The 11,331-nt window shown below is 33.4% G+C and overlaps 1 non-coding gene across 1 annotated transcript; it reads right to left on the reverse strand.

Moving 5' to 3' along the window:
* Window positions 1-10,971: 10,971 nt before the first annotated feature.
* On the reverse strand, window positions 10,972-11,074 carry LOC141559179 (U6 spliceosomal RNA). Its single transcript, XR_012487261.1, has one exon. It is a non-coding gene; the product is annotated as a U6 spliceosomal RNA (small nuclear RNA).
* Window positions 11,075-11,331: the final 257 nt, after the last annotated feature.

The following is an 11,331-nucleotide window of genomic DNA, read 5'->3' on the forward strand; positions in this document are numbered from 1 at the left end:
GACTCCTTCAATCCCTATTTTTTGAAATAGTTTGGAGTTAGTTGTTCTTTAAATGTTTGGTAGAATTCACATGTAAATCCATCTGCTCCTGGGTATTTTTTCTTAGAGAGTTGGTTAATAGCTTGTTCTATTTCTTTTTCTGAGATGGGACTATTTAGACTACTTACTTCTTCCTCTGTTAATCTGGGCAAGCTAAATTTTTGAAGGTATTCTTCCACTTCATTTAAGTTATTGAATTTATTGGCATAAAGTTGAGCAAAGTAGATCCTAACTATTGTTTTAATTTCCTCTTCATTAGTGTTGAGTTCTCCTTTTTCATATTCAAGACTAACAATTTGCTTTTTATCTTTCCTTTTTTTAATCAGGTTTACTAAGGGTTTGTCTATTTTGTTGGTTTTTTCACACAACCAACTCTTAGTTTTATTAATTAATTAAAAATTTTTTTTTCTTTCAATTTTCTTAATCTCACCTTTTATTTTTTGAATTTCAAGTTTTGTGTTTGTCTGGGGGTTTTTAATTTCTTCCTTTTCTAGCAATTTTAGTTGTTAGCCCAATTCATTGGCCGTCTCTTTCTCTATTTTATGCAAGTAGGCCTGTAGAGATATAAAACTTCCCCTTATTACTGCTTTGGCTGTATCCCACACATTTTGGTATGATGTCTCATTATTGTCATTTTCTTGGGTGAAGTTATTAATTATGTCTATGATTTGCTGTTTTACCCAATCATTCTTTAGTATAAGATTATTTAGTTTCCAATTATTTTTTGGTCTATTTTCCCCTGGTTTTTTATTAATGGTAATTTTGATTGCATTGTGGTCTGAAAAGGATGCATTTACTATTTCTGCCTTACTGCATTTGATTTTGAGGTTTTTATGCCCTAGTATATGATCAATTTTTGTATAGGTTCCATGAACTGCTGAGAAGAAAGTATACTCCTTTCTGTCTCCATTTAGCTTTTGCCAAAGATCTATCATATCAAACTTTTCTAGTATTCTATTTACCTCTTTGACTTCTTTCTTATTTAGTTTGTGGTTTGATTTATCTAATTCTGAGAGTGCAAGGTTGAGATCTCCCACTATTATAGTTTTGCTGTCTATTTCTTCTTGCAGCTCTCTTAATTTCTCTTTTAAGAATTTAGATGCTGCACCACTTGGTGCATATATGTTTAATATTGATACTGCTTCATTATTGATGCTACCCTTTAGCAGGATATAATGCCCTTCCTTATCTCTTTAGATTAGATCAATTTTTGTTTTTGCTTGATCTGAGATGAGGATGGCTACCCCTGCTTTTTTGGCTTCACCTGAAGCATAGTAGATTCTGCTCCACCCTTTTACTTTTATTTGAATGTATTACCCTGTTTCAGGTGTGTTTCCTGTAAACAACATATAGTAGAATTCTGACTTTTAATCCAGTCTGCTAACTCCTTCCTCTTTATGAGGCAGGTTTGCCCTATTCACCTTTATGGTTAGAATGACTAATTCTATATTGCTTGCCATCCTATTAACCCCTGTTTATGCTTTTCCCCTTTCCTTCCCTCTTACCCCCCTACCCAGTATTAAACTTGTGAACACCACTTGCTTTTCACAGCCCTCCCTTTTTAGTATCCTTCCCCCACCTTAAAGTTCCTCCCTTATTTTACCCCTTTTCCTCACAATTTCTGTATTCCCTTCTCCTTAGCTTACTCCTTCCCTCTCACTTTTCAATGAAGTGGAAGAAGTTTCACCATAAATCGAATGTCTAATGATACACACTATGTTCATCCCCCTCCTTTCTTTCTCTCAGATATAATAGGTTACCTCTGCCTCTTCATGAGATGTAGTACCACCCCTTTTTTATGATATAATTTCCTTTCCACCTCTAGTTTCTAGGACAGATTATACATATGTTCTTTACATATTTTTATGGCAGAAGTATAGTTCTCAAGATTTCTTTTTACCTTTTTAGAAATCTCTTGAGTTCTGTATTTGAAGATCAAACATTTTGTGTAAATCTGGTTTTTTCATCAAGAATAGATGGAATTTATTTATTTTGTTAAATGTTCATCTTCTTCCCTGGAAAAGGATGCTCATTTTTGCTGGGTAAGTTTTCTTGGCTGCATACCAAGTTCCTTAGCCTTTTGGAATATCATGTTCCAGGCCCTTCATTCTTTTAATGTAGACACTGCTAGATCCTGGGTTATCCTTATTGTGGCTCCTCCATATCTGAATTGCTTTTTTTCTAGCAGCTTCCAATATTTTTCCTTCATCTGATGGTTCTTGAACTTGGCCACTATATTTCTTGGCGTTTTGATTTTAGGGTCCCTTTCAGTAGGTGATCAATGAATTTTTTCAATGTCTGTTTTACCCTCTGTTTACAAAATGTCTGGGCAGTTCTCTTTGATAATTTCCTCGAAAATAGTGTCCAAGCTCTTTCTTTCTTCACATTTTTCATGGAGTCCAATTATTCTCAAATTGTCTCTCCTGGATCTGTTTTCCAGGTCTGTTGTCTTTCTAATAAGGTACTTGACATTCTTTTCAATTGTTTCATTTCTCTGGTTTTGCTTGACTACCTCTTGGTTTCTCCTTGAGTCATTAATTTCTACTTGTTTGAGTCTAATTTTCAATGATGTTTTTTCTTCACTCACTTTTTAATATCTTTTTGTAATTGTCCAATTTTGTTTTTAAGTGAGTTTTTTTCTTCTATGGAATTTTTTTTCCATTTTATCCATTTTATTTTTTAGAGAGCTGATTTCTTTATCCAGCTCACTAATCCTGTTTTCCTTGGAGTTGTTTACCTTTTCCAATTCACTAATCCTGTTTTCCTTGGAGTTGTTTACCTTTTCTAATTCACTAATTTTGTTTCTCAATGATTTGATCTCTTTATCTACTCTGGATAACTTCTCCAGGTTGTCTTTCCAAGCTTCCCTTTCCTTTTCCAATTTTTCTTCTAGCTCTCTTGTGAGAGCCTTTTTGATTTCCTCTATGAGATTCTTTTGTATTGAGGAGCAGCTCATATTCCCCTTAGGGGATTCCTCTGGGGACAGTCTGTTTTTAGTCTCCTCAGTATTTGAAGTCTGCTCTCTCTCCATACAGAAGGTATCAATGGTTAGAACCCTTTTGAATTTTTTGTTCATTTTGTCAGAGCGGAATCAAAGAAAAGAAATTGACAAGAGAAACAATTGGTCTGTTTTGCGGGGGATGGGGCTGGATGGTGTTAATGGGCTTCCTCTACAGACTGGGGGTAGGGTAGCAGAGAGCCACTAGCAGAACAGCGATGGCTGGGCTGCGTCTGGGCTCTGAGGCTCTGAGAACAAGCTAAGTCAGTCCAGGTGGGGGTTGGGGGTTGCCGGGTTTTGAGAGAGATGCTAGTTTTCCGGGGTTTTAATCTTCACTTCCGGTGCTTACACACTGTCTGCTGCTCCTGGCTTGCTGCCAAGATGGAATATCCACACTGGGGTAAGAGTCTTTTTGCAGAAATGGCAGAGATCGTACCCCTCCCCCCTCTGTCAGAGCTGTGTGAGATGTCTGTCTCGCTCTGGCTGCCTGCCCTCAATCTGAGCCCAGTCTGTTCATCCCCTCCCCCGAGCAAACACAGACCTTCTCTGGCGAATTTCAAGGATGTCTTCTCTTGGTGATTATTTGTGGGTTTCTTTTCTGGTCAAGCATTAACTCTGAGGCTTGTCATGAAGTAAGTCCTGAGAGAAAACATGGAGCTCAAGCAGCTGTCTGCCTCAATCCCGCCATCTTGGCCAGAAGTCTGGAAGGTTTTAATTCTTTAAGGAGAACCCCTGGCTTATATCTTGGGGGATGGGAGAAAAGGAGTACCATTTTTTTAGGAGATTTATGTGATTGTGTGTCTAGTAATGTGGTACGAACAGACATCTAGCCTAAATTGCAGTTTTGTGCCTGTGTATGTTTGGTTAGAATGCTGTTTGGGTTCAATGTGGGAAAAAATGGGAAGAATTGATCATTCCTGTATGGGATAAAGTTCAAAGAAAACACTTTGAAAAACATCTCCTTGGTTGTAGACTTGCAGAGTATCTTGAGACCATTTGTTTAACAGGTCATAGGTGCTAAACAGCCTTATGAAATTCTTTGCTAGTGACATAAAATTCCTAAGCTATAAATTGGTTTACAAGTTTGTTTATAATATAGAAATGATTTCAAAACTCAAGGAGAAGGGGAAGAAAAGAAATACAAGAGAAGGATGTTAAATGAACTTGTGTGTGTGTGTGTGTGTGTGTGTGTGTGTGTGCGCGCGTATGTGTATGTGTGGTCTAGTATACTTCTACTGCCTATTCCAGTAACATGGAATATTACTACTCTATAGAGTATTAGTAACTCTATTGATCCCTAAGCTGCAATTAGTGAAATTTGATATTTGTGGCAAAAATCTTGTGGGATTGTAATTGATAAAGTTCTAAGTTTTCAATTTTCAATTTTCTGAAATTTTCAATTAAATTTTAATTATGATTGTCTGAGTGATCATTATGTCAGTAATTCACCATTGGAGGGAAATGTCTCAAGCTGCCCAGGAGGAGTGTGATCCTGAACTGCTGCAGGTAGATGCCAGTAACTGAGAACATTCAAAAGAATCAACTGGGTATGACTAAAGGTAAGATTCTCTTGACTCAGTTTCCCCATTGTTACTTTCTTTTGAACAGGAATGTTCCCCACCTAGTTAATCCCGAATCTGGCTTTAACATGTTAAAATGATGTGGAATTAAGCTCTTGTTTGGCTGTTTATTGAGACTTACCTGAAACCAAACAGACATAAGTATGTTTTGTTCTGGATTACATTTTTGAAGTCACTTTGTGGACTTCAGGTTGGACTTGGGGGATCAATTTTGATGCTGTTATAAGTACATACTTACTTTTTTCCTTTTATAGAAAATTTCTATAATCAGGGCAAGTGTCAGTAGAAGATATGATCATAGTGCAATTATGCAATGTAAAATCCAGTTTTACTCAGGTTTGTTATTTAATTTGGGATTAATACCTGTATATAGGGAAGTGTCCTGAATGCATATAAACCATTTGAGGATTGCCTTAAATTTATTTTAATTATTTAGAGGGCTTCTGAGAGAACAGTATTCAATAAATCTATTCCATTAAAAATGGCTAAAATTTGAACATTTCACTATAGATAATTCATTTGGCGTATACTATTCTCCATGTACAATTGGGAATTAATTATATAACGTATTTACATATCCCATCCCAGATCTTTTGTTATAACAGGAGTAAAATTATCATTTTTCAAGTATAGTCAGTTGAATCCAAGAGTAGAAAACATTTATCTGCAAAAAGTGCTGTTGCCAATGTTTTCATATACAGGATTAGATCCTTATCAGTATAGGATCCTTATAAAGGGAGAGGGAAATTTAAATTAGAATGGAAAATTTTGAGGAAACAAGATAATATGCTCATATATGTCAAAATTATTTTAATGGGATATGTTTAAACCTAAATTCTCTGAAATTTTGTGTTCCAAATTTTATACTCCTCTTATATTTTTGTTGTTGATAAAATCAGAACCACAAGATTTAAACTGATTATCACCACATGAACTAGTTATTGTAAAAGTAAAATTTAGGAGGATGTACTAAATTTTGTTAAAATATGTTTTGTAAAAGATTTTAACAGAAACATCTTAGGAACTCTGCAAGTAATTTGGAACCAGAGAAGCAAATCTATTGAAGAGACCACTTCAGAGCTGCCCTGAGAATTAAGACTTATTTCAGAATATATAAGAGAAGGTGCTTGCAGAGACCAAGTGAATATATGGAACAACAGGAGTCAAAGATGAATGGTTCATTAAAATACAGAGAGTTGATATTAGATAATGTTGGTGATAGTTATTGTATTATTTAGACTTTTTTCACATTATCTATGTTTGTTAAATTTCTTTTTTTACCTAGATGGCAAGTAAATCTCCCCTCTTAGTCCATCATTAAGTCTTGTGCTATAATTAATTACTCTTGCTCTTACATTAACTGATCAAGGAAAATTGTCACATATTTTCCATTGAAAAAGGAGCAAGTCAAGAATAAAACATGATTCTGACTCTGTCCTGTAATTAATACTACTTTATATCATCAATATATTGTATCTATATTAAGTTCATAAATTTAGCTAATTAATTTAGAAATCCAGTTCTCCTATTAATCATCAAATACCATCAACTTTTTTTCATCTCCTTTAGAGTAGATTGGAAGAAGAGTGCAACCACTGTAGTAATTCCATTCCTGGTTATGTTGTTCCCCTGTTTGTGATTGAATTACTGTTGTGGATTGTATTTCTAGTATGATTTATTATTCAGCTCCTCTACATCCCCCACGATAGTGAGCCACTTGTGTACCACTCATGAAACTCTGTGAAAGAACTACTGGAAAGAATGTATGCACAAACTAAGTGACCTATGGCATCATGATTATTGTAAATAGAAAAACAGTTCTAATGAGAAAACTTGCATGTCACAATGAATCATTTTTTGGCATTAAGCATTCTGTTTTGTTTTTATGTAATATTTGTCATGGACTAAATGTGGTTCATATACCTTTCAGTGTCATTCTACTCATCAGGACTGGCCTCATAAATAAGCTTTCCTTCCCAATAAAATTTATTTACTACCATAGTGATGAAGACTACCCTATTTTTTGATATCTCCTTATGATAGGACCATCCCTGTGGTTGATCTGTAGTAGTAGTGACCCCCTTTCCAATTGTCTTTAGAATTTTGGCTGAATTTTGCAGAAAGAAGTAACTTATTTTACATTACTATTAAATATCTTGATCATTATTCATTCTGGTACAATCTTTGGTTTTGCCAAAGTAAGTTTATGGGAAATGGGTGATCTACCTTTCATTCAGTCAGCCATCTTGAATAAATGTTCTAGAAACTTTAGATAGAAATTTAGACCTAATGAAATCCAAACATAACTCCCCAGACTTAAATAACTTAGCCAGTCACAGAGCTATTTAGTGGCAGAAATATAACTGAACCTAGATCTTCCTTTTTCCTGTTTTTATATGTCAACTCTTGTCCTCAAAAGGTAATAATATACTTAAGTGGTCATATAAAACAAGTACACATTATCTCTCCTCATTACCTATGATAAATCAAGAAATAAAAACTATCCTTTATATAGGAACTCTTATACAATGGTTCTTTCTTACTAGTTTGTCAGTTTAGTTGGTGATTACATCTGTAACTTGCCTAGCATAATTTATTAGACAACCATCTTCATTGAGACATAAATTGACTTCATTTTCTCAAATAAAAAATCCTACTGTAATTATGCATAAAGAGCATTTTACAAATTTTGTTTAAATATTATAGACTTTGTACATATATTTTTATAACTATGGATTTTATGTAAAGAAACTAAATATAATTGGTGTTTAATAATAATTTCTGATAATTGGAATTTCACATATCATAGAATTCTTATGTATTTGCTTTTAATATAAATTTTATTTTTATTATAAAACTAATAAATATCAAAAAGATGAAAATTTCTATGTGCAAAGACTTTATATGAAATAGAAAACTTTTTATCATATATAAATTTTTGAAGCATATATTAAATTTAATACAAAAGAAACAAAATCGCCTTACTTGTCCTTCCACTAAATACTTGCATTGTGTAGAAAAGAAAATTGAAACATAGAGAGGTTAATTTTTTTTCAAAAGTTACAGAATTAGTAACAGAAAAAAAGTGCTAAAACTTTGGTTTCAGACTTTTTGTATTAGGCACTTTCTCAGTGCTTCACAGTTATATATTATGTTAACAAATTTAGAAGTGGTAAAGAAGAGAAAATTCTATTAAACTTCAACATTTGATTATTTATCAGCATTTGTGCTTCTTTTTCTCATTTTTGACCATGTTAAAAAGCATAAGATCAAGCACATTGTCCTGCTTTACTCTATTGATGATTGGGAAAATATAATAAGCATGGTACTTTATTCAGAACTCATGCAAGCATGTCATCATGAAACTGGAAAATAATACTGATGAACTTTTCTGAGTAACCAAATTTCATCTTGATTTTTCATAAGCTCATACAACTACCCCTATATGAAAGCCATTGGTCTAGTTGACAATTGTTGTGTACACACCACTATTCTGCTTCTGGTATTTCTCCTGGAGTTCTTTCTCAGCAAACATCATCAGTCCTTTCTGAAATCATACTGAGTCTCAGTTGATGACCATTTCTCAGATGAAGGATAAACAGATTAAGTTAACTCACAAAAATCTTGCTAGCAAGGACTAAGAGAGAGACTCTCCTGTCATTCCATTTAACTTAATTCAACAAAATGTTATGGATGAAACCTTGCAGCAAGCTTTGGCACTTAACAGACTATGTCATTGTGAGGAGAAAAAATGGGATAAATGTGAGAGTGACAAAGGTGTCCCAAAGTACTATACTAATAATAGACATATCTTCTCCAAGTTAAACATTTTCATTCAACAAAATTGGTGGCCCCCAAAGCAAAATGACTGTCAGGAGATTCAAAATAAACAGATTGGAATGCTTCTCCATGGCTGAACAATTTATTGTTGACCTGGAGGGAAAGCTGAGTCAGCACACAGCAATAGAGGAGCAGAAAAGGAGTAGACAGCTCTCATTGATTTAGTGTACAGCACTACATTTGTTTATCTAAGCCTGAACATTAAGGGGAGTCTAGATTGGTTTGATGAAAAGGATGGGAAAAATCAGAAGCTTCTAAACAAAAAAGAAGGGAACTCCACAGGATGTACCAGCAAGTCAGTTCATCTCTCTCTAAGAAAGCAGTGTTTTACTCCATCGAGGCAAAGTGCAAATAAAGGTTAGGGATGAAGAATTTTTGACTCAATAAGAAGACCTATGAGATTTAGTTTTATGCTGATAGCAACAATCCAAAATACTTCTATGTTACTCTAAATACTATTTATGGATCAGAGACTTCTGGTGCATCTCAACTATTTAGTACTGTTGAGATCATACTGATTCAGTGATAATATTATTCTGGAGAGATGGGCTGAACACTTCCATAGTGTTTTCAACAGATGCTAAAGTCATTGACCATATACTTTAGATTGAAGTCAATCCCTCTCTAGCCAAACCTCCATTTGAAGGAGAGGTATTGAATGCCATTATGTTCCTCTCATGTAGCAAAGTACCTGGTGCTGATTCCATCAAGGAGGCCTCCATTGTCCTATTTCTATAAAGGAAAAGGAAACAGATGTGTTCCTAATTGAATGTCTCTTTAAATTCTGTGAAGGATGAGAGAAATTTCAGATCTAGCTAAGTTTTTATGAGAACCTAACATAAAAAGATGAAATATCACAATATCAGCACTATGAACAACAGTTTAGTAGCCTCTACTTGACTCTTTTGCATTACATAGGGCAATCAAAATAGCTACTTTGCTGAGTATCACAATATTATTCAAATAACTTTTGTTGGAAATGGTAGTTATAGCAAAAATGCTCCATAAGCATTTGCTATCATCACATATTCTGACCCCTACCCAATTTAAAAAAAAAAAAAAAAGTAGTTGACTCAGTTTAAGAAGGAATAATAGATGTTTAAAGCTAGCAGGAAACTTCATGATATTATTTGATCCAGTCTTCTGCTTTTAAATCAGGAAAATATTATTTCCATTGTTGTACATATAAATGCACTGAATTTCAGAGATGTTAAGTGATTTGTCCAAAGTAACTAGTGTAGAGACAAGATTGTTAAGTGATTTGTCCAAAGTAACTAGTGTAGAGACAAGATTAGGACTAGTTCTTTTTTATCCACTAATTTTTTTTCCTGCTTTATGTGGATACTTTGGTGGATCTGAGGTTTAATTTGTTTAAATGCTTCATTTGTATTATATACTCTTTATACTTCCTTAGATCTGTCATAGCTTTACCAAGATTAAATACTTATCTCTTATTTTCTTAGGACTGTAATCAGTGTACCACTTGAGGAGTCCATCTTTTGTCTTTCATTCTTGCTACATGCTAATGTCCACCTTTTTTTCCCCTATTCATACATAATTCTATCTTTTCCTGTTTGTGATATGTATCTCCACATTGGTAATATGAAGTTAACTTTTGTTCACCATGTACCTTTAAAGGTTATTTGCAATTTTAGTTCCTCCAAAATTGGAGTATTACATAATTTATGAGCCATATAGCATAACTGAGAGAATATCATTATTAAAGAGATGGGTTCTACAGCAAGAACTATTTGGGATCATTGAAAGCATTGAGATTGTAGTATTTAGTGTTGTTATTTTGTTATTTCAAATGCAAATACATTTTGCCTATTCAGTAGAGGATCCTCAGAATGATAAGAAAGGACTTCATTTTATGTATCATAAAACTGAGTATGAAAGATAAAGTTTGCTCAAGGACATCATAAATTTATGTTTTTGTCATTGACTTTTAAAAATCATAGAGTTCAAATCTCTTATCTTGCATATAATGAAATTCTATCTCAGATTAGTTAATGACTAGCACAAGACATATAATTGGTTTACTAGTAAGGCTGGGACTATATTTTCTATCTACTTTTCTTTATAAGTTGTCCCTAATCTATAAGAAATAAAACTACCATAATTATTGGTATGTCAATATATTTCACCACATTTTAATGTGCTTTTTTATGATGTTAAGTAGGAGCTTAACGTTATTTGCAAATAATCTACTTAGTGACAGAAAACCAGTAATGTCCACCTCCTTGTAGCAATTTGATCAATATGTGTTTTTTATCCACTTCATTTTTTAGTGGGAATTGTCATACTATTAATTTTGAACTGCTATGTATTTAATTGAGAAAAAAAAAAATTGTAGTATCGTAAGCCTTGATACAAATAGTAAAATCTTATCTTAGAGCAGTAGATAACATTATGTTTTTTATACTATATTAAAATATTTAAATTAATTTGATGACAATATTGAGAATGAGAAATTTGTCTTTTTTTGAAACATAATATGGATTTATATTTTTTTTAAATATGGAACACTTCTTAAATTTATATTTTATCCTTATTCAGGGACCATGCTAATCTCTATAGCATTCCAAGTTAATATATGTGCCATCTAAGCAAGCACAACATATGTGAATTTGTAGGCCTTTAGGTTGTTTTGATTTCAGAGTGGGAAATGTTTATGAGAATAAGAATGTACTCCTAGTTCAGATTCCCCTGCTTTTTCTATCTAAACACATATTCTTATCAAAATATCCCTCATCTTATACTATGCCAGCCCTTTCTCAAGACATTTTCTATCACTCTTTTCCAAAAATGTTCTGTAGAAAGCTGGTTTCATCATGTACAAAATCTCACAATCCTAAAATTTTTGTTACTTTT

Source organism: Sminthopsis crassicaudata, chromosome 2, assembly GCF_048593235.1.
Source record: "Sminthopsis crassicaudata isolate SCR6 chromosome 2, ASM4859323v1, whole genome shotgun sequence".
Taxonomy (NCBI): Eukaryota; Metazoa; Chordata; class Mammalia; order Dasyuromorphia; family Dasyuridae; genus Sminthopsis; species Sminthopsis crassicaudata.